Raw genomic sequence first — 20,635 nt, forward strand, 5'->3', positions numbered from 1 at the left:
ACCCTACATTTGTTTGTTTCTGCCACATGCTCATTGGATTTTGTAAACCAACGTGTACGTAGTCCACTATCTTGAGCCATCAATATTAACCTTTTGTCTTTTAGTTTAAATTCACCTCTCCTTAACCATTCCTGCATTTGATCCTGGTCAACATGAAGTTGTTCCAAGATTTTCCTATACTTAGAACTATATTTATGCATTTTCCACATTTCTTGCCTTCTCATCTGATCCTTCACCTTATATTCTTTCTTTTTTTTTGGGGCACATTCAGTTGATACCTGATTTTTATCTACTTCTGATTTGATTTCCATTCCCACTTGATGCAAATATGCTTCTGCTAAACTTAGCAAGAAAGTCATCTTAGACTTATTCTCCTCATGTTTCAAAACTTTCACTTTCACATTTGGGTCTTGTGAGGTCAGCATGTATGTATGCAGTCCCACTATTGCAGATCTATACATGTAATCAATTTTGAGGAGGGCCATACCTTTTTCACAACAGGGAATATATAATTTTGGTATGCACTGATTTTTCTAAATCATTTGAAGAGCATGAAACATCCTTCTTGTTTTCCTGTACAAACTGTCCAACACCTTTTGTGGCCAGTCAGTCACTTCAAAACTATAAGTTAGGACAGGAACAGCAAATTGGTTTATAGCTTGGGCTTTGTTCCTAGATGTCAATGCTGTTTTTAGTATTAATTTAAGCCTTCTAAAATATTCCTTACTGAGTTTTATTTGCATTTGTTTATGTTTTATTGTTGATCCTTCATCAATTCCTAAATATTTATACACTCTGTCTTGCTCAAGTTCTTTTATATCACATTCCTATTCCAAATTGATGTTTTCTTGGTGCTGCAGCTTTCCTGATTTAAAGGTTACTTTTGCACATTTATCAAGGCCAAATTATATTCTTATATCATCTGAAAAAGGTTTGACCACTTGCAGTTTTGATTTCAGTTCCTCATCTGATGAACTATACAGTTTTAAATAATCTTCAAAAAGAAGATGAGAAGTCTCTACATGTTGTTGTTTTCTGGGAGCCAAATTATAGCCATGGCCTAATCTATGAAGTAGACTGCTTAATGGGTTAAGGGCAAAACAAAAGAACAGTGGTGAAACAGAGTCACTCTAGGATATCCTCCTTTGAATTTTTATAGCTGGAATAATAATTTGTCCTTTATCATTGCTTATTTTGTACTTTTACTTCAGATTTATCTGCATATCTTCTAGGTTTTTCTGCCTGTGCTGATATTTTTAATTTATAATTTGAGATAGATGCTGATCTGTTATCATGCTGTGAGTTGCTTTTATCACTTCAGTCTTTCTGAGTATTTTTGTTGATCTGTTCCCTCTTCTATACTCTTCTAACAGTGACACTTCTTGTCTTAATTGCTTTATGGTTTTCTCTGTTTGATACTTCCATGATAGCATTCAGTTTCTCAACTTCTTTTCCCTTAGTACCCTGTGTTTTTGTGGTAAGACTTTACCTGTTATTAATTTAGCTGCACAGTAATATATCCTATTAACTTCTGTTATATTGCATGGATTGCTGGGGACAGTCCTGATTACTGTGTTCATTTGTTTTATTAAACTTCTAACTTTTGAGTTTTATTGACTTTCTGTAATCTATTTCTTTCACTAACCTTAATATGTCTATCCATCTCTCAAGTGACTCTTCTCTTAGGTCATTTTTGTCTAAACTGAGGGCACATTCTTTCTTTGTTCTCCATTTCCTGTAGGTATTCTATAAGCAGTTCCACAGCATCTTCTTGTGCCACATTCACTTTGATTTCATCCTGTATCATCTGTTGCTCTTTCATATGGGAACTCACTGGCCCATCACCCCACAACATTGGCTGCATCAGAGTTGCCACAGTTTCCTGTTCCTCCCCTTGCTGTGCAACTCCCAATACTGGTTTCCTATGGAAGGCTTCAAAGTATCTTCATCTGGCAACTGATCAAATGTTTCCCATTCCACAGGTATCACCGTAATTTGTTGATCAATTGCTTTATGCTGCTGTGATGTTTTCTGAGTTGGATTTTCTACACTAAATCCTTCACAGGTAGTGCATAACCTCAGTTTCTATTTCTTTAATCTCTCCATTACTAATCCTCTCTTCTACTTTTCCTCTTTGTTTACTTCTTTTTGTATTGTAAAACTGTCCATGTCTGGATGCCTTTGCCTATATTTTACCTTTGATGCTGTTTTCGTGTTGATTAGTTTGACTTTCTCCTTTGCATAAATATTGCACCAAATCAGATCTCTCTCTTTCTTTCCCATATCCATATTTCTTTTTTTATACCTTTCAAAAGTCTCTAGAGTTTTTTCTTTATATTTTCGCTCTTCCTCAGTTGCAGCTTTTTCTAAATGGACCAAGGTGTCTTGTTCTCTATAATGTTTTTCATAAATCTGTTGCATTAACGCAATTTTTTGTTTGAAGCTTCTGACAGTTTTTCTTGTGGAAGTATTTTTCTTTCCTCTAATTTCTCTCTTAAACTTTTGTATATCTTCTGTCTGGAAATGCTGGGCTTCTTGCATAATAGTAACAATACATAATTTCCTTTCTTATACTTAATAGTCTACTTTGTTGTCTTTATGTCTCTTCTATCAGTTTTTGTGATTTTTCAGGACTGTTACTTCCTTCTACAACAGGGGATGCATCCTCCCCCTGGGCCTCGCCTAGCTCCATTGTAGGAATGTTTCTGTGTCTTGAGGATTTTACACTGTCATTTTCTCTAGTCTTGCACCAGTGCACCTACCAGGATTGGGCCCTTTTTTATCCTGGGTCTTGTGCACCCAGCTATCTTTTTTTATTTTTTAACCTACTTCTGTCCATGATATATGCTATATGAATACAGTCTATATATCAGTGTCATGTTGATGAGATTTTGTAAAACACAGGGTCCACCTCATGAAGATACTCACCAAGACTTGAGGATGAATTCAGTTTCAGCAATTCTACTCTCTTTTGCTTGGTGACTTATCATATATCCATTTGGACCCCAGTGCAAGCTATAGTGCCTCTTCCATGTCCCATGAAACCCATACTACTTATCTCAGTGTACTAGAGTCCCTCACTGTTCAAACCAATATGATATTCATTGGGGATCTCAACTACCCATCTATAGATTGAGAGCTCTACACCACTTCTATAGACCTCTAAATACTTAAACCTTGCCTGTGATATAAATAGTACCTGCTCGGGAGACAGGTATGTATCCCAGAGACTACCCCTTGTCTGAAACAGGCTTCATCCATGTGAATCAGAGTTCATCCTTAACCCAATTCAAGTGTAAATTGGACAATTGAATGGGGAACAGAAAATTCATCCTTGGTTTGGCACCTATGTCTCTAATGGACCCTGGCAGCCTGTCAGTGGTTCACCTCCCAGACCCCTTCTTGTAAATCTTATACCTCCCAAGCCCCTGCTTACACTTATTAAGTGTATCAGAACTTGTCAGAGATTTGGGATGCATGGCTAGTATTAAAAAGTCCCCTATGGTTGTTAGCCTAGTAAACACCTATGAACCTATGAACTTCTAATGCACAGACCCAGTGATTCCTAAACTTTGTTAATACCAACATCTTGGAACAGTTGGTCCATTCTCCTACCAGGGGTACAAACATCCTTGACCTTCTATTCATGAACACGGGGGAGGGGGCAATGCTCCTCATCTATTGTAATGTTTTCTCTCATCAGATCTGACCATAAGGCAGTATTGATTGAAAGAAAAATTAAATCTGTGGATACCGTGAAACCAAAAACCATTAGAAATTATTTCAAGTCTAACCGATCTTTCTGCTAAGTGACACCTTGGCTGCATTCCAAGCACCCCCAAATCCAATAAACACCATTGCATATGCTGATCTATTTACAAAATCTCTGTACAGCCATGTTGATAGCTGTATAGAGCGAGCTGTGCCCACTCATATTAAGAATAAGACAAACTCAAAAGATAAGCCACCCTGGTGGAATCACAATATCAGTCAGTTACACATTAACAGAAAAAAAATCTTGACCAAGCATGGGAGGAATAAAGCTATACATACTAACCCCCCTGCCCAATCTAAACAGACAGCTAAGATGGTTGATTAATACTTCCAAGGCTAAGTTTGAAGAAATAAATAGCTTCTCAGGCAAAGGACGATCACAAAGCTTTCTACAGCTATGTGTGTAACCTCAGGGGAAATAAGCAACAATGTGCAGAACGTATTGTAAATGGCATTGTCCCCACTGAACTGGAGGCCATTACCAACCTTTTGGCTGACAGGTTCCACTCAAATTTCTCCTGCCACTCTCCCCCAGTAATCAAGGGAAGTACTGCATACCACAATCCCCCCAGCCTTTACTACGGAACAGGTCATCAATGCACTTTCCAAGGCCAAAAACATTGCATCAACATCCTGGGATGTTGGATAAATAGCATGAAACATGGCTTATAGTATAGAGTCAATTATCTGAATTAATTGGGACCTAGAGTAGTTCAGATAATCAAACTGTTTGGATAAGCAAACATATAATTGAACCAAGTAAAAAACTTTTAAAATCTTGTTTTTTTCCTGCATTCAGGAATACACTTTTCAACCAGTCAGTGATTCCAGTGGACAATAAAGAATATTTTTCACACACGAGAGCTGGCTACAAGCTCAAAAAACATGCTCAAGCTTATACATATAATGTTTACATATTCAGACTTAGATTTTTCCTTCCCTAAAACTTTGGAAGGCTGTTTTGGATAATTGACATTTCGGATAATCAACATTCGGATAATTGATTCTACTGTATCTGATCTAGCTGAATCAGTTTTCAACTGGAGCCTACAGTCAGGTTTTGTGCCTATGGAATGGAAGATTGCTACAGTCACTCCCTGCACAAAGTACGTCCAACCACTGATCAGGGTAACTACAGGCCCATAAGTCTTATTAGCCTCATATGTAAGGCCATGGAAAGAATCATCATGGATATGATAAATGAGGACATAGGTAATCTGCAAACACTGGGCCCATCACAGTTCAGCTTTGTTAAAGGAAAGTCATGCCTATTAAATCCACTGAACTTTTTTGAGAGGGTCACCAAAGTTACCAAAGCATTGGATGAAGGTAAGATTGTGCATATAGGTTATCTCAACCTGGCCAAGGCTTTTGATACAATACTGCACTCTGACATTATAGACAAGCTCAATGAATTAGGTAAAACATATTTTATCACCAACTGGCCAGGATAGGACCCAGGAGGTCAAAATAGTTGAGGCCACCTCCACCAATAGGCCAGTCACTAGCAGAGTCCTGTGGGGCTTTGTTCTGGGCCCACTCTTTTTTGGCATCTATTACTCTGAAATGGAAGCAAATACTGAAGGTTTATGGCTGACTAAGTTTGCAGATGATTGTAAGCTGGGGGTTATCATAAACTCCCCTGCAGACACTAGCATTCTTTAAAAAGTTATTTCTCTGACTAACAAATGGTGCCAAAGCCATGGTCTTAAACTCAATGTTAATAAATGCATTATTGTACCCTTTGGGAAGTCAACCATCCTGGCTAATTACTATGTTGATAATATGCCCCTAAGAGTCAACTCAGTGGTCAGGGATCTGGGTACCCACATAGACAGTAGTCTTACCTTCAACCACCACATGGCTACAGTGGTGCAGAAATCTTTTTATGTTGCACAATTTATATATAAGGGCATGGTATCTAGGTCCAAAGAGGTCATTATCCCATTGTACTCCACCCTTATCAGACCAATCATAGAGTACAATGCCCCCTTTGGTATGTATCTGACCAGGCATATGCAGCAACTAGAGTGACCTCAGAGGTCCTTTACAAAAAGAATAAAAGGCGTAACAAACCTGCCTTATGCAGAGTACCTTAAAGCTCTTTCCCTCTACTCAGCCTCCTATAGATTGCTGAGGAGTGATCTATATCTGGCTTACAAGGCATCCGAAAACCCCACACTTATGAATCTCCTGCATATTCGTTAAGTTAAAGAGTACCAGAAATACAAGGTCTAGAGATCTAAATTTTGAATGTGACTTAAACAGTACATACCAGAGAGACAGATATGAGTCTGACTTCAGCAGTGGGCCATTTTGCCACACATAGTCCACACACCTGTGTCTCACAGCCACTAAGGCCTAAACATAAACCCAACATATTAGTCATAGGAGACTCCATTGTGAGACACAGAGATGTGCCCCTCACCAGCCTGGATAAAGAGAAAGTCACAGTTAGTTGTTTGTCAGCTGCCAGAATCTGCCATATCACCCATGCACTCAAGTCTCTCAACAACAGGTACTGTTATGACTCTGTCACAGTCCATGTTGGCGTGAATGACTTGAGATGTACCTCCCTGGACTACATGAAGAGAGACATGATTGAGCTTGCTGAATGTGCCCCAGGCAGGTATGCTCCTAGCCTTAAGCAGCATTTTACTGTCTCTCTGAATGATGCCTCAATACAAACAGAAAATGATTGACTTTAATAGCTGGCTTAGTTTCTGGTGTCATTCCAATGGGATCCAGTACGTGACAGCCTGTGATAATATGATTGACAAACCACGATGCTTTGCCAGAGATGGCCTGCATCTGTCTCCCTTATGCTTCAGGCTCCTGGCAAAGGGTCTTGGCTCACCCATAGTGCCTTTCTTAGGCACTATCATGAAGTCAAAACTACCAATATGAAAATTTCATCAAAATGTAAATTAAAGGTCATACTGCTGAATGCTAGGAGTCTAAACATGAAACTGGACTCATTGCAAGCACACTTAACCCTGGAAGATGCTGACATTTGTGTAGTCACAGAAAGCTGGTTCAAAGCTGCAGAGAGCATCCCAGCCATATTAGGTTGCTCATCCTGTCATACATTCAGACCCCAAATAGTTGGCAGCAAAGCAAAAGGAGGAGGAGTTGCAATATATATTAAAGACATACACACCTCCAGGCTGGTCAAACAGTATGACGTACAGGAGACACTCCAGGTGCTGTTAACCATTGACAAGACCCTATTCAAATCATAGCTAGCTACAGGCCCCAACTTTGACTCAAGATGCCGACTCTACCTATCTGAACCTCTTCAAATCTATCAACATTCAACCCTTTACCTTGCTCCTGGGTGACTTTAGCTATCCAACCATAGATTGGAAGAACAACCCATGCCATAACACAAATGCCCAGTAATTCTTTGATTTCATCAATGCAAATGCCTTTCACCAGTCGGTTGACACCCCCACATGAGGTGATAACATCTTGGACTTGGTATTAACCACCATCAGTAACCACTGCAGCATCACTACAGTGTCATCCTCCCTGGTAAGATCCGACCACAAAATGGTCACTTTCGAAGTTATCATCTCCCCTGACCCCCTAGCTAGGATCAAGCAAAAAAACCTCTACAAAGCTGATTACAGCCTCCTGATGGAAGGTATAAAGAGCTTCACAGCCCCCTCTCCTCCATAGGAACTGGCACATATGTCCAAACCTACACCAAAGTATATATGAACATTTATATGGCTGCATGGAATCAGGAATACCAGACAGGACAAAATCGCCCTCCTCAAGGAAGAGTAAACCTGTCTGGTGGACATTTGCAATACATAAACTCTCTAATAAAAGATAACAGTTGCTGTACAGGACCTAGAAGGAGCAGGTGCTTAATTGGAAGCAATCTCTCCTTAGCCTGAACAAGCAAATAAAAGCACTAGTGAAATCCTCCAAAGCAAACTTTGACCCCAAACTGGCCACATCTACTAAAGACAATCATAAGGCCTTCTCCCATATATCCACAATCTCAAAGGAAGCACTCAGGTCTGCTCAGAACTGGTGGTCAAGGACACCACATACACAAAAGCCATAGATATAGCCAACTTGCTGGCAGACTGGTTCAGTGAAAACCTCACCCCTCTGTCTCTCCATCAGTAAATCAGGGCATCTCCAGCACCTGCCTCCCACCCACTATCTCTAGTGAAAAGTCATTACTATCCTCTCAAAGGTAAAAAATACAGCCTGCATGGGACCTGAACATCCCAGGCTGCATCCTACATATACACAAGCAGGAACTTGCAGCACCATTAGACATCTCATTCAACCAAAGCCCGAGTACCAGCTTTGTCCCAGATGAGTGGAGGACAGCCACTGTCATCTCTTTGCACAAAGGTGGAGAGTCCAGCGATCCAAGAAATTATAGATCCATCAGCCTAACTAGCCTGATCTGCAAGGCCATGGAATGGATTATCATGGACCTCATTAACAAGGACATTGGCAGCCTCCAAACACTTGATCCCACAAAGTTTGGTTTTGTCAAAGGGAGGTCATGCCTGTTAAATTTGGTTGACTTGTTTGAAACAGTTACCAAAGCCATGGATGAGGGACAGATGGTGCACACCGCCTACCTTGACCTGGCCAAAGCCTTTGATACTATTCCCCACTGGGGTGCAATAGATAATCTCTCTCAGCTAGGCATCAATACGCATGTTACCAGATGAGTACCAAACTGGATCACTGATAAAACCCACCTTGTCAAAATAGGGAAAGCCACCTCAAGCACTAGATCCATAATTAGTCATGTACCCCAGGAGCTGGTCTTGGGGATTCTGTTGTTTGGGATATACTTCTCTGAGGTGTAGGCCAAAACCATAGACTATTGCTGACCACGTTTGCAGATGACCGTAAGCTGAGCTCTGTCATAAATTCCCCTAGTGATGTGGATATCCCTCAAAAGGATCTCACCCAAACAAATGACTGGTGCCAGAAACATGGCCTCAAACTGAATGCCAAAAATGCATCATCATCGCATTTGGGGAGGGTGACATCCCCACACATTATTGCATTAATAACAAGGTCCTAAGCACACAATTAGTTGTGAGAGACTTGGACACCCAGGTTAATAGCAAACTGACTTTTGACCACCATATTGCCTCTGTTGTATGGAAAGCTTTCTACATGGCCCACCTCATTAGTAAGAGTATCTCATCTAGGGATAAGGATGTCATAACATTCCTGTATTCTCCTCTTATAGGACCTATTATTGAGTACAATGCCCTTTTCAGCATGTACCTCACAAAACACATGCAGCAGCTGGTGAGACCACAGAGGTTTCTCACCATGAGAATTCAGTGCCTCAAACATCTGCCCTACACAGATAGGCTAAAAGCCCTAGCCCTATATGCAGTCTCATACAGAGTCCTCAGAGGCGACCTCTGTCTGGCATATAAAGCAATCTCAGACCTCACCTTGATGGGACTGATGCATATCCACAAGTCAAACTCCATTCGAGTAACCCACACGAGCAACCTCAAACAGGTCTGTGACATCAATAGGACTTGTTGACAGGACAGATTTGTATCCCAGAGACTCCTCCTTCTGTTGAATAGACTCCCTCTCTACATCATGCAGAGTGCCTCTGTGATGACCCTGCACTGGCCCAGTAATCAAGGAGACAAAATCCTTACCACTGGCAACAGTGGGGAATATACACACTGGGAGGATGACAAGTACACACACAATAAAGTGCAATTTCCCTTAAGAGCACACAGAGATCACAGTCAGTCTGGGACTGGTTTCTCCCACTTTCAGCAGATTCCCAATAAGACTCCCACTGGCACAGCTATAGGGTTGAGATCTCAGCTGAGTGACAAAGCCAAAACCTCCAGCACCCTCTCTGTCCAACCAGTGCTTCATATCCCTGCCCAAGTAGCTGACACCCACACACTTTAAGATCTGAATTATATACAAACACACACACACACAAACACACACACACACACACACACACACACACACACACACACACACACACACACACACACACTTGGGAAAGACTGGCACAGGTTTACTAGCTATGTCCTCTTCTGCCCAGACTATAAGGTAGTTCCAGCTGCCACCAGCCAACTCTTTATCAGCTACTCTAAGGCCCTTAACAAAAGGTGTCACATTGTACTGTGTAATCTTACTAATAATCCAAATGGTAGTCTGACCAAGAACAAGGCTCTTTAGGAGTGGCCTGTACAGTGTCACCAAATAGATATGCCAGTACTCTAAGAGCTTAAATATGTCTCACAGATATCAGCCAAAAGAAATGTTTAAATATATTTAATAATAAATAGTTAAAGAACAAGACAATACTCAATAAGTAAGTAATCAGTTACATCAGAGTTCAAAATCACAGGAAATATTTAAAACAACATTACAGGACAATCTCAAATAAATAAAGAAAACATCTAAGCTATACTTTACTATATTCCTATCTGAATCTAAAAGAGTTAACATGCCCTAAAAACTTATTTACAGCAAGACAAGTGCAGATGATGAGTGGATGTTCTTGCTTGGTCAAAGACAAAATACAAAATGCACAATCTCTCTCTGAGAGAGTTCTTAAATTAATATCAAATATTACTGCTGGGTTAGTTTGGATGACACCACTTTTTGTCACCTGACTTTAGTTCCAAAGTTAAACCCCATAGTGTAGCATTTGACATCTTCTTGTGAAAAATACATATCTCTCAGATGTTTGCAGATCATGGAAGTCATAAAACAATAAAACACTTCTGCATATCAAACCTAGCAATTACTTTTCTTCCAAGACAATACCAAAACTTCTAGCTGTAGACATTGTGTGTGCTATTGAACTGAAATTGAGAGATAACTTTTATAGCACAATTGTAAAACAATTTAGTTTCAACTTATTTTTTGAAGTTTTGCAAGTTAACCTTTTATGTGCTAGTTTCTACTGTTACAATGTATACATTTACACAATTACAATAGTTTATATACATTTCTATTCTAAGGCAGCAGGGCATGCTGTAGTTACATTTTACATTGCTCAGTGCTTTACACCTTTACACACACTTCTGTATGAATCATATCAATATTCACAAATGACATAAAATTATTTACAAAATTCCAGATAGCTGGGCTGGCAGTATTCCCTTTTGTGACAGCCTCATGAACCCTTTTTAAGAGCAACCTGGATAACTGGATGGGGAACAGGAAATGCACCCCTGGGATTCCACCTGTGTCGCTGCTGGACAGGGGCATTACATGCTGACTTGTTGGAACATGGGCTAAATTCTTGGCTAGGCTTGTAAGGGCTGCAGGGCCAATAACTTAGGAATTTCCTATGATCCTATGATCTTAAGAATATGCATGTGGGTGAGGACTGCCCTCCACTTTCCCCAAATACAAGTGTCCTTTTTTTTTGAAGACTGCTTTAGATTAAATAGTCCAGCACTGATGATAGCTTTGAATAAATGTGCCATATTTACTCCAAAATGTGACTGAATTACTGGATACTCAGTACCATTCTGAATGATGGGACAGATGGAGTACCCTGTTTCATGGCTCTCAAGGGTGTACATATATTGCTGAACTCCTGCTATGGTCCACATCACAATAAGTACAGTTTTATTGTCTCTACATTGGGATTTTTGGATGAAGAGGTGACTCCTCTCATGATTTCAGTTGAGGACTGGAATGCAGTAGTGAACTCCTAGTGGGATAGAAACAAGGCCAGTCCATCTTGATACAAATTGGTTGCAGAGTGTATGGTGGATCTATATATGCAGCATTGTCTAGCAGACCCATAGTATGTTTTAAATGGGGAACTTTCATAGTTCACATTTCAGATGTAGCCCTATCTTGAATCAGTTACATGATAATGTAACAACTCTTGTAAAGGTTGACTGATGGTGTAGGTTATTATCAGTCTTGCTGACCAATCACCAGTTTTATTTAAACTGTTAATTGCTCCAGTCTGGGGGCAAGGATACCCTATGGCTTGTCTTATCACTGCTGTTGCCACTGATGGTATAAGAAGAGGATCTCACCTTTAGGGTAAGAATTCTGCTGTCAAAGGTAACTCATAATAATCAGTTTGGCTTGGCTGAATGGTTGGCACATAAGAAGCTGATAGTAAGGCGGTGTCAGCTGCTCACAGTAACTATTGTGCCATAAGCAAGAGAGTAGAGCCCAGTCATTGCTGGGACCAGTATGAACATTGCAGGCTAAAATTGTTTTTTAAAGGCTTCACCACCCCTCCACCATCTTATTCATGTGCTAGCCCTAACCTTAACCCTAACCCTACACATTATGTTACTAAACCCCTTTCCCTAGCAGTACCACTACACAAGACAAAAGGATGTATAACACAAACAACACAAAACATGCAAAACACTGACTCTATCCTCTTAGCTAACCCTTACTGTAACCCTAACCTGAAAACACCTGCAGTCTTGCACCTCTTCACAACCAACACTTCCTCATTCAAACATTGATTTTCTGCACACTCCTGTTTATTCAGTATGTGATTCACTCAAATATGCATTCACTCATTTGCACATTCTTTTTCAACACTGAAAAAAACTTTCTACCAAATAATCATGCTACTGTTTGAGATACACTTATACAGGAATAGATACATATATATATATATATATATATATATATATATATATATCTATATATATATATATATATATATATATATATATATATATATATATATATATCTATATATATATACACACACACATATATATATATATATATATATATATATATATATATATATATATATATATATGCACACACACACACACACACACACACACACACACACACACACACACACTCACACATACATGCATATATATGTATATTATATATATATATATATATATATATATACATATACATATATATATATATATATATATATATGTGTGTGTATGTATATATATATATATATATATATATATATATATATATATATATATATACATACATGTGTGTATGTGTGTGTGTGAGCAAAAATGAAAGCAGATTCTGTGTATAGAATACTCAATAAAGTAAGCTTACAGCATAAAAGTTATAAATATGAAGAGAACTGCAGGTTGTCTCGAATAACTTTTCTGGCCTAATAACAGATGTAAAAGGGATCTGTCAGCCCTGTCCAATGATTCAGTATGTCCATGGCTACAAGAAATTGACTGTAATTGTTGCTTTAATCATGCGATTGAGAATGTGCAGCCACTTACAAAGCCTGAAATATAGTGTGCCTAGTTCTATGCTTACCTGCTAAAGGTGTGGAAAGAATGACCATATAACCTCATCTTGTATCATTTAAAGGGAATGGTGTTACTGCAAAAAATGTTCAACTGTTTAAAATGCATGCTGAAAAAAGAAATATACATTAAATATGATAAAATGCATGCTGAAATGGTACACTTGATAAAATAAGAGATGTTAAATGCAGAATCTGCATTCTGACTCTGCAGTGATTAAGATAGTGAAATTCACAATAGTTTTAGAAGGCAAGAAACAACAAAATTTACTGGAGTCAGACAGAATGGTCTCTTTAATTACTTCTCTATGTGTATAAGCATAAACTTAATAACAAGCAAAAGGTGTTGACAATTTGTATTAAGGGCTACAAAAAGAATATCCCATTGTAGCTGTAGTGTTTTAGACCACTGCCGGAAAAAGATAAAGCATTCCGTAGCAGTACTATCTCAACTAACCCATGGTGTTACTGGGAAGATTTTCCCAGTTGAAAACTCTGTGGACATTCTGTACTAAAGAGAAAGATATAAGAGAAATGATTTGCAGCAGACTGATTGACCTAACACAGAAGAAACATATCAGTCAAACACATTATTACCTCAGAATGAAAATGATGGTGGAGGTAGTGGGCCTAATCTAAACAAAAGGAAAAGGAGTTACCATGCAAGCTGCTAAGGGAACAAACATTTGGACATGGTTAAATGCTAGAAATATCGCCATGAATTTTCAGAACAATGAAATAAGAACAAAACAGAGCACTCCCTGTATTAAAACAATCAGAGATATCATTATTAGTATTGAAAAGAAAATAATAGAAAGTGCTGAGCTAAGCACAAAACAGTTACCAGCATAGAAATGTAGGAACAAATCAAGTATTGTCCTGAAAGAAGAAAGTTACTTAAGTGAAACTTCAGAAAAAAAAAAGATAGATGCATGTCATGTGGCATGGGAAAAGAGCCAGCAGAGTGAAGGACATTACAGCCTGAAATTGTTATAAAGTATGGAACAGAAATGAGTACAGTAATTAAAGAAAATGCATCTCTTACTAAAAAGGTTCAATCCAAAGAAATGAAGTTAGGATGTTCGAATGTTAGGATGTTACGATGCATGAGCAGAATTACAGACTTAATGTCACCGTGAAATAGAGAGCCCAAATAACTGAGGAATTCTAACCAGCAGGTGTGTATTGAAAATAGTTTAGTCGATGGGAAAATCTCCCTGTATCTAAAAGTGGGAATAAATAATCTAGTCAGACTTCTAAACACATTTATGTCAGTTTTAAAAAAATACAACTCACATGTGAAGTTAGACAACAAAAAACTAAAGTGAAGACAATTCTGTTTAAAGCTAACATTTGCAAAGGAAGGCTTAGATATATAAGAACTTAAATCCACATGTGTTGGAAAGGAAGATAGACCTTCCACTTTGAAAGAAGCAAGTGAGGAAATAATCCAAATTTAGGAGACCTAGAAGTGATTCAGATTAACTTAAAAAGCTTAATGGGAAGATGACACCTTGGTGAGAGCAAGGGAGACTACAGAAGTGATAGAGGTAACAAAGAAAAAGCTGAACCTTCTTTTTATCCTGACTTTTGAACTGAACAAGGATCTCTTATATAGAGTGAGTAAGAATGAATAATACATTGTGCATGAGTTGCTAGCACCAAAGCCTTGTAGTGTGTTGGTTATGAAACTTGCAGACAGCCAGCACAGGGGGAGGGCTGTGGCCTAATGGTTAAGGTGTTTGCCTTACAAACACAAGGTGCAGGGTTTGAGTCTGACAAGGGATAATTGGCTAGGCTTACAATGGCTTGTAAGGGCAGTTAGCCTAGTACTAACCTATGAACCTAAGAATGAACCATGTTCTTGGAAGTTATTTGGGGATGGATAAAACTAAGATCAAAGTATTAGCTTGATTTTATTGCCTAGGAATTATTAAAGAAATTGAAAGTTATGTTTGCCATGTCTAGAATGTCAGATAATGAGTCCGCAACCTAGAGTAATGAACCTTATGATTCCACTGCCTGTCACAGATGAACCAGTTTAACATATTGCTATATACATTGGTAGGCCATTGGTAAGATGCAGTAGTGGAAATCAGAGTGTCTTGGTAATAGTAGACTATGTCACAACATTTGTGGAAGCTACATCATTACATAAGCCCAATGGCAAGTCTATTGCCAGAAAACTGGCGCTATTATTCTGTAGAATGAATATTCCTAAATGTTTACTAACTAAAGTACACCTTATTAGTCAATGGTTTTGCGGCAATTCTGCCACAGTTTATGAAATAAAAAGTTAAAAATGTCAGTTTATCATCCGCAGACTGATAGTCTAGTAAAGATCTCCAATAAAACATTAGATTTCATGTTAAGGAAAGCAGCTGAAGTTGATGGCAAGAACCGAGATCAGTCGTTACCCTACTACCTGCAAAAAGAGGAGAGCCATTAACATTAGAAAGATTTACACAATTATATAGTAGGCAAAGAGAAAACACCATTTAAAAATTTTGTAGAATACTACACTAAGTTACAAAAAAGATTTAGAGTGCTGATGCTCTTAGTAAAACAGAGCATATTTAAATGCAGAAAGAAAAAAAAAACACATATATATATATATATATATATATATATATATATATATATATATATATATATATATATATATATATATATATATATATATATATATATATATATATATATATATATGTGTGTGTGTGTGTGTGTGTGTGTGTGTGTGTGTGTGTGTGTGTGTATATATATATATATATATATATGTGTATATATCAAGAATGCTAAAAAGACTGAATTCAGAACAGGAAACAAAGTCACAGTATGGTTGCCATCACAGGGAAATTCATTTTGGCTAAATGGGAAGGTCCATTTGAAATCTTAGAAAAGATAAAGGGGGCAGATTATAAGGTCAAGCAAACTGGTAAAAAGCCCGATCAACCCTATTAAAACAACGTAGAGCAAGACTGCAATGAGGCTGAATATTCATTTGTGAGTTGTAATACTGCGGTAAGAAAATTATACTCAAGGAAGCAATCCATGCTTACTGTTCAGATAATCGTCTTCATCTAAGACAAGAAAATAAGAGGTGCTAGAATTTCTAGCCAAGAATAAGAAAGTCATTTCAGATCTGCCTGTGATGACAAATCTGAGTACAGAAATGTCTACAGAAGGAAAGGTGTATTCAAATCTTGGCCAAGTGCTTGAAGTACAAAAAAAAAATACAGAAGATACTGAAGGCAGCCTGTAGAAGAGGAAGCTTTCTAGAAAATTCAAACTAAGAAGTCAAGGATAAATTCTGAAAATAATAATAATAATAATAATAATAATAATAATAATAAAGAGCTTAGAACTCTGATAGTGAAAGAGAAAAACACTGTAAGTAAAGTAAGTATACATACAGTAGGATGAAAAAATTCTAAAAATGATGCTTGTATTGCCTTTTGAACAGACTAGTGAAGAATTGTGAGGCTAGGTAGATACATTACTTTAGATGGAACTGAAAACTATTTATATTACTCCCATAGAATCTGTCCTAACTGTTAACACCTTTGACTCGCAAACAGAAGCTTCATGCTCAGAATTTGTTGGAGTAAATGTAGTGGAAAGTTACAGAACAGTAAATGAGAAAGATGTCATTACTTGTTAGGGCACAGCAATGCTGTACTACACTGAGTTTGTGCCAGTTACTTATTTCATTAATAATACTGCTTTTGTGGCCTTTAGACCTAAATTACATACTAATATTTTGCTGGCTGCTAAATACTCATCAAAGTGGATCCAACCTTTTTCCTATAGTTGGATGAGTTATCCAGGTCCCACTGCTCCTCCATTAAAGTTCAAAATGCAGGGTTCCGATGTGTGGGATGGGGATATTGTAGCATTTTTGGAATACTAAATGTTTTATGAATAAATGTATTTTCAATTACTTCCGTACATGGTGTTGTCAAAATACCCAGCTGTACACACACACACACACACACACACACACACACACACACACACACACACACACACACACACACACACACAAATGAAAACAAGAGTAAAAGAGTTTATCACAAAGCAGAAAGCATTGATATGCTAAGGTGCTACATATTATTGTAAAATACAACAGTTCAAGCAACTCCTTTTTAAGTCTGGTTTTGTTTTTGCATACAACTCCTTGATGGAATTTACTGGACAAAGGTGCAGACTGAAGTGTTACTATCATCCCTTTCAGTAGTGCATGTGAGTGGGGCTCTGGGTGAGGCAGTAATATGGTCCCTGCATGGGAACACAGGTTATAGGTCTTGACTGGCATTAGTATTAGCTTTGTATGAATGGACAGGTAAGGGGTACAGACTGGAGTAATATTATCATCCCTTGCAGTAGTGCACACAGGGGTAATTATGTTTGGGACAGTAATATGTTCCCTGTATGGGGAAAAAGGTTACATGTCTAGACTGGTAAATTAGTATTCTCTTTGTGTGAATGGACAGGTAAGGGGTGCAGAGTGTTGTAGACCATTGGATTGCTTTCATCTTTTGCATTAATTTAGGGAAAATTGTGCAGATAGAATTAACAGGGTACCTGTATAAATGCACTTGGGAGCTGTTTAGAATGGTTTATTAGTACAAGTCCTCCCATGTGAGCATGGAGGGAAAGTGCATGATGGTGTGTAAGTCTAATCCTTGCACAAGGACAGAAGGGACTGGTGCAAACTGGAACACTATTAATGTCGTGGCAGTAGAGTACATGACAAAATTCCAGATTGGTGACTCAGTATGCTTTGTGAATGATTTTACAAGGGGCAGGTGGAGTAGGGCTGTCTATTTTTTTCTAAAGCAAAAGGAACAGATTGCTCAGTGGTTTATGTTATTAAAATTTTATAGGTATATTTTATATGAGAGGATGACAACTTCCCCAACAACCTGACCTTAAAATACTCAACTATAGGATATGCACAATGTAGAGGGGTGAGGAGAACTGTTGCTTAGATGCAGCCCATTTCAGTCAAGTGGGTTTTCAATAACTTGCTTGAAACTGTGATGGAGTAATGTGACAGTTTCATAGCTTGTGACTACCATACAGACTGAGCGCATTTAGTGTCTACATGTAGTCTCAGTATTGTGTGTCTTAATATAGATTTGCATTCAGAGTTTTAGAAGATCACAGGTTCATTTGTATGAAGCCTCTGCCTTCTAGGCTAACATCACCTTGCTAAAGAAAGCATACAGAAAAGTGAAAAGAATTACCCTTGTTAAATGATAATTTTGCCTGAAGAATCCTGGCATGGTGTTTTTTTTTTCTTCACAGTTTATAAAATTAATTGTAACAAGGATTTAAGAACTCCACTACTATCACTAACCACCACAATACTTTGACAAGCCCTTGGTGAACTGGTCTTACATCCCAGTTGTGCATGGCTGCTAAATATGTTGCCATGAGCAACGGGACAGAACATTACTTTCAAAGTGTAAGCATGATCAGCATTCCCCTTCTCAAAAATATATAAAATGACACTCAAAAGAATTGTTAAATGCACCAGAAAATTGTTAAGAGATCCTATTTTTGTTGGACTACAACCCATTACCAGGATAATCTCGCTCATAAGTAAAACGCATAGCTGAAGAATACAAAAAGCAGCGGTCATATCAAAGCTGGGTGGAAGGTAAGTCAAATCATACTTGCATGCAGGTTATGAACTTGGGAATCTGGAATGACTTTAATATATTTGTAAACTGGAGACCTGCCCATTCTAGGAGAAGAATAGTCATCTTGTGGTTAGCAGCTGTGACAGTAATGGTTTAGTCAAGCCTCTGGACCAGGAGTGGCCCTAGGTCAACTGGTGCCCTAGGAAAAGGGCTCCAAGGCACCCCCCACCACATTACCTGGTGCCCCCATCCTGGTCTACCTATACCAAATAAATACTGGAAAAGCACCCCTGCTAGACCGGTGCCCTAGGTGGCCGCCTAGTTGTCCTATGCCTAAGGCCGGCTATGCTCTGGACTACATTAAGTCTGATCTTAAGCTCAGTGGGAAACACTAGTCTTAAAAGAAGCATTAAAGACAGGCTAAGTAAAATTAAACTGGACTACAGCATTTTAACTTATTAGTCTCAGGGGAGCATCTGTAAGCTTGTGCTTTAAGATTACAAATTTGAGGTGATTTCTTTGTTCAAGTTGCAATACTACCTGCCGTGTGTCTGAGAATTTCATTGCACTAAAGAAGAATAGGAACTGACCAAAGGGAAAAAACAGTTTTAACTAGATCATTTGGTTTTTGAAATTTCTATATGGTAGCTTGTCTTTACTTACACTACTCACACCAAATCGCCGTAATGTCTTAGAAGGGACTGCACTATATATTATTCATTTGTTAGTACTTTAAGTCAGCACAGTTATAAAATAAGAGGCAGTTAAACTACTCTTCAGTAAATCATGGACCACAGTACACATATTGTGGATCTTTGAAGCTGCATCTTTAGACTCCATGTTACCTGTCCACATCCAGCTCAGTAGACACTGTCATGTGACTCGACCAGTCAGCAGTATATTGTTATGGAATAGTGGCTTTTAAGGAGATTCCCCTTTCCTCAGCATGGAGGGCATGTATTAATAATTAATATGAAAGTTTCTAGTTAACATTTAAAAAGAAAAACAATACAGCAACTATAGTCTTAGGGGAGATAACTGTAAATACAAGTTAAATTTAAAATAATTAATGCAATACTAAAATATAATTAAGTCATTGTTGCATGTGAAACTGGTGCGCTACCTGTGTTGTGAAAAATAATCTGCTTCTCACCACAAGTTCATAAATCCTTAAGGCCATAAGGATTCAGTTACTTAAAAGGAAAAAAGTTTATATAGATGCCTCTGCTCTTTACATGTGTAGCAATTTTTTCACTTTCATTTGCTTTAATTTTCTCAGGCTATGTTATAGATTTTAGTGTAAAAATGTACATAGCAAATAACTTTAAAGTGTTGATGAGCATAGCAAAGTAGAAAAGAAAACATGACTTGGCAGTGAACATTGTATGATTGGAGTGTGGACTTCATTGGGAGCTACTTTGTTAAAAAAATGTTTTGAGATTAACAGGAAAGGATTAAAACTCTTTATCTTAAGGCATGTATTCTTTGAAGCCTTTGGTAGAAGGATAATGTAATGGCTACCTTACTTTAAAGGAATAGTTTGGTATAAATGAAAATTTAGGCATTACTGCTCACTTCCACATTTAACATTGCAGAATTTGATTATTTTTGCTATCAAGCAGTTGTGACAGAAAACTGTATTTGAATATTTGATCAATAGTTCAATAGTATGGTACTCATATGTGTGTATTTGTATGTATATATATATATATATATATATATATATATATATATATATATATATATATACAGATTCACTTCAAAATCTCGAAATTCCAAAACATCGAATGTCATATGATCGAGACCATATGATCGATGTTTCAGAATATCGAAATTCTGAAACAAATCCAAAAAATAAAAAAAGAAACAACTGTTTAAATGTTTTTGCAGGGGGGAAAGCCCCTCTGCACCCCCCGCTACTTAAATATACCAA

Source organism: Protopterus annectens, chromosome 4.part0, assembly GCF_019279795.1.
Source record: "Protopterus annectens isolate FY-2018-M chromosome 4.part0, PAN1.0, whole genome shotgun sequence".
Taxonomy (NCBI): Eukaryota; Metazoa; Chordata; order Ceratodontiformes; family Protopteridae; genus Protopterus; species Protopterus annectens.